The 4,913-nt window shown below is 41.0% G+C and overlaps 1 pseudogene; it reads right to left on the bottom strand.

The window, feature by feature from the left end:
• Positions 1-2,143: 2,143 nt before the first annotated feature.
• On the bottom strand, positions 2,144-4,415 carry LOC101594738 (annotated as a pseudogene).
• Between the last annotated feature and the right edge of the window lie 498 nt (positions 4,416-4,913).

Raw genomic sequence — 4,913 nt, 5'->3', positions numbered from 1 at the left:
AGGAACAAGCCAAGGTACTTTAACCTTTCCCATCTTTTCCAGACTAGAAAAGACTTCCAGAATCAAGCTAAACATCATGGGAATTAGAACCTCAAAAGTAAAATCAAAGAATATGCAAAAAGAATAAAGCTGCATCTTTATGTGTGTGTCTGTGTATGTGAATGCAGAAGGAATGTGTGCTGCCAAGCTAAGAAGCTCAGTGTCAAGGCGTCATTCCTTACCTTCCATCTTGTTTGAGGCAGGATCTCCTACTGTTCACCACTGTATATTCCAGAGTAGTTGGCCTGCAGGCTTCTGGGATTTCCTCTCTGTAGCAGACAGCTTCCAGTTCGCTGAGATGAACTTCCAAACCAGGCACAGTCATGAAAGAAAGGATATTTATTGAAGCTTACAGATCCAGGGGAATACTGGTAGAAGTTGGCCCCCTCTTAAACAACCAGGGGGAGAGAAAGAGAGAGAGAGAGAGAAAGAGAGAGAGAGAGAGAGAGAGAGAGAGAGAGAGGCCACAAGCCAAATCCCTAAAACCATACCACAATACAACAACACTTCAGAAACTCCAGACACTTTGCATATCTTTAGATGGAAATGTCAAATCCACCACCACACCTTAGGGCTAGACCACCTAGTGACAACTCCTCTAGCCAGATGACTGGAAATCCAAGTAATTTTAATAAACTCCTGAATCTATTGGGGGGCATTTATTCAAACTACCACACTCTGTCTTCTATTTTGCCATCGGAGGCTAAAATTACAGACACATGCTACTGCATCTGATTTTGTGTGGGTCCTAGGGATCAGAACTCAGGTCATCATGCTTGCACGGCAGTTGCCTTTACACACTAAGCCTTCTCTCCAGCCTGAAAACATAATGTAATATTGATTTTTTAAGTGTTGATTTGATGGTGTGTATTGTAAACTGTAAGGCAAGTTAAATGTTTCAGAATAAAATGATAAAGATTAAGTATTAAGCCGGGCGTGGTGGCGCACGCCTTTAATCCCAGCACTCGGGAGGCAGAGGTAGGAGGATCGCCAAGAGTTCAAGGCCATCCTGAGACTACATAGTGAATTCCATGTCAGCCTGAGCCAGAGTGAGACCCTGAAAGGCCCAAGAATTCAGAAGCTCAGAAATACTATCACGCTCCAAGGGGAGCTTAAGCAGGCTCCCTGCATACCTCAAACTCCAGGCTTTACTCTCTGTTGGAAGCAAGTAAAGAATCCCTCTTCTCATTATATCAGAGCCCACTCCTAATATAAAACTAGGTAAAAGGGCATGAGATAGCCCTCAAGGATGGGAAATGAGTAATAAAGTGAACCACTTATTTGGTTTCTGTAAATAGCCTTACACTATAAGCCTTAATAGCCCACACTGTTAGCCTTAGTAGCTCGCACCATAAGCTGTAGCAGCCTGCCTCAGACCTCCAAGGTCATAGGAGGCTGATACCATACTCTGCTACCCCCACCTAAGGAATTACACAAGTGCTGACCTCCAAGGTCATAGGAGACTGGAACCACACTCTGCTACTCCCACCCAAGGACCTGTGCAAATGCTGACCACCAAGGTCATAAACTAATTGGCTTAGAAACTATGGGGTGGCACCAACTGACTGGCTAACACCCTGCGGGGCTGCTAATATTAGAAAATGATTGGTCTAAGGCACAGGCTTTGTTAGAAACCCTATAAAAACTGTCCTGTTCCTGCATTCAGGGCTCTGCAGTCCTCTACCCCTGTGCGGTGTACGACTGTGGGCCCCAGCGCGCTTGGAATAAAATCCTCTTGCAGTTTGCATCAAGACCGCTTCTCGTGAGTGAGTGATTTGGGGTGTCGCCTTATCCGGGCAGAGCGTGGGGACCCCCTGTGGGGGTTTTTTCCTACAACCCTACCTCAAAAAAAAAAAAAGATTAAGTATTAAATGTGGGGAGATGGCTCAGTGATTAAAAGTGTTTGCTTGCAGACATAAGTATTAAGGAGCTATGTAATAGAAAATAAAATGTCAAAAGACATTTATGGTAATGAATGAACTTCCTTTCATATACTTATGTATAGGGAGTAAAATTAAACACATAATTAAATATCCATTATAAATAATAAAAACAATATCCACAACATTTATAATCATTAATCTTCAAAAGGCATTTCAGATGTTTACTTGTATGATCCTTGATGTTGCAAGAGGGTTGAGCAGCAGTTTGTACTGCCTTCTTTTAGTAGGGTTTTGAAGGCAAAATTTTCTTTACATTCATGATGAAAAGCTTTTGAAGGATCAAAGTGTTTGATACCAAGAGCTCTTTTCCCTTCTTCCTGAAGTCTCATCTCATTTTGTTTCCTTTAGCAAGCTGAGATCGGAGTTTTGACACCTCCAATTTGAGTTGGCTATTTTCATCTTTGTTTCACAACATGCTTGATTTTTTTTTTTTTTTTTTTTTGCTTTAGATTCTGGTGACCTATGAATATCTTATTTTATTTAGCTACTACTGAGTAGCACCGTGCTCATTCAACAATGCCTGTTTCTGCTTCAAATGCATTCGGTTGGGTTGTTGCTGAAAAGGTTTTGTTTCGTTATGCAGTTCTTCATAAAGGAGACACCATTTACTGCTTTCCTCAGTTAATTCTGCCAATGTATTTTCTTTCTCAGCTATTCTTGGTTCTTCTTCTTCTAGTTGCTTCTTCAAGTCTGCATCTTGTTTGACTTGGTTCTACAAATCAGTTGCTTTTAAAAAGATTTATTTTTGTTATTTATTACAGACAGAGAAAGCGGTATGAGAAAGAGATAGAGAGATACAGCAAATGGGCATGTCAGGGCCTCTAGCCACTGCAAATAAACTCCAGATACAAGGGCCACCTTGTGCATTTGGCTTACATGGGACCTGGAGAATTGAACCTGGGTCCTTAGACTTCACAGGCATGCACTTTAACTACTAACTCCAGCCCTCAGTTGCTTTTTTTGTTTGTTTGTTTTAGAGGAGAAACTAATGTCTTTAATGTTGGCCTCTTTCAGTGTTGGCTGGTGGTCAGTGCCTGATACTGAACATTTTTGCACTTTTTTTTCCGCCTTGGTTAGCTTTTCCTGTATAGATAAATTCTTCAGCTTAAGATCTTCGATCTTACTGGTTATTGAGGTTTTATAGCTCTCAAACAGTAACATCTTCAAGGTTCCACACTGTACTATTATACTTTTCCCACAAAATTAGGGGGTCATGACTGTGCTCCAGTTCAGCTGCTTTATCTCTTAACAGTGGACTCCCTTTGCTCTTCCAGTCACATGAACAGCTGTTCAGCTTGCTCCTCCTCCTGCTGAACTCATCCAGGGCTAGCTTAAATTCTTCTTTAAAGACAGTCCTCTTCTTCGCCATTTCCTCTTGAAAGGAACAGAGCTGGGGCTGAAGCTTAATTTTTTTTTTTCATATTTGTGATGTGTTTCAATTTGCAATTCTTTTTGTCGTAGTTTCTCATATTCTTGTTTTCCAAGGGCAAGTTTCTGTTTTTAAATTTGCATCTCTGCATTTATATTTTCCTCTTTGTCTCTATTCTCAGTGACAAGATCTTCTTTTTCAAGCACTAACATTTAACATTTAGGTCTATTTGTTTAGAAAAGGTAACAACATTGTCCTCAAGAGACTGCTTAAAGCTTAAAATGTTGTGGCTTTTCTTCAAATCTCCTCTAACTAAGCAATATCAAAGTTGTATCTTTCCACTTGCTCTGACGCACAACTAATTTCTTTGATGTTTTTTTTTTTTTTCTGTTTCAGATTTTTCATCAATCTTTTCTTTCTCTATGGAAAATTTTCCCTTAAGTTATACTATTTTCCCCTGAGATTCTTCAAGATTCCTCTGAGTGGCCTGAAGTTTCAACTTCATGATTCCTTGTTTAGCCATCATATTCCTTATCTTTGTTTTTCTTTTGTTTCATCAGCCCTAGGCTTAGAACGCTCATATTCTTCTGGTCACCATCTTCAGAGAATGTAGACTTCAGTAGGTTATTCGTTTTTGTTAGCTCCAAAAGCTTTTTCTCCAGGGAGCCTTATTTGCTGGGATGGTTTTGTTTCTTTTTAGCCTGACTGTGGTACTTAGCGTTGCTTCCACCTTCTCCAGCTCAGACTCCCAATCCTGGATCTGCTTCTCCCAATCCTGGATCTGCTTGTCCAGAGCACTGTTCTCCTGCACAAGAGCACAGATCTCTTTTTTCTAATCTCTTCGAATTTTTATCATTCTTTTAGACTCCTTCTTTGCTCCAGGAGCCTGAGCATTTTCAACTGAAAAGGCAATATAGTATCTTTGTTCACATTTAGATTGAGGTTTGTTATTTAAATCTCTGTGATTTTTGAAAAGATACTGGTCTTTTACATGCTTCTGAAGTTTTAACATCATAAGAGCCTGGAGATGGAGTGTAACCGAAAGGGTCATTTAATCTTTTCATAGCGTGCCTTAGGAAAGTGCATGGTACTGGCTTCATCAGCAAAGGTAACTACACCTCAGCAACCACATCATTGCTTGAATTAAAATGTACCCACACTGTTCCCACCCACCACGCATTAGCCAACTGCAAAACCTGAATCAGGCTGGCCATTCCCACACAGAAACACAAAAGGAGACACAGCACACTAAGCTTCAACGGACATCCAGTGAGATGGCCTGTAATATCTAGACATGTAGCCAATAGGAGCCTGTGACTGTTTGCTGGAACTTCTTGGCCTAATCACATGCAGCCTTGCTTGGCACTTCCCACGTGGCGAGTTGGAGCGTCTGTATTTTGGCGTCATAAAGGTTAAAGGGTAGCGAGTTCCAGCCTCCTTGGTTCCGCTCTTATCATTCTTTGCTTGTCAACCTTCCTGAGTCTCATTTCTTCCAAACTTGGTTCTGCCAGGGTCCTAAATGGTCTCTAAAAGGGAAAACAAGCTCACACAGAGGCACGAGT

Source organism: Jaculus jaculus, chromosome X (assembly GCF_020740685.1).
Source record: "Jaculus jaculus isolate mJacJac1 chromosome X, mJacJac1.mat.Y.cur, whole genome shotgun sequence".
Classification (NCBI taxonomy): Eukaryota; Metazoa; Chordata; class Mammalia; order Rodentia; family Dipodidae; genus Jaculus; species Jaculus jaculus.
The sequence above is the reverse complement of the archived record's forward strand: the minus strand, read 5'-3'. Positions and strand labels throughout refer to the sequence as shown.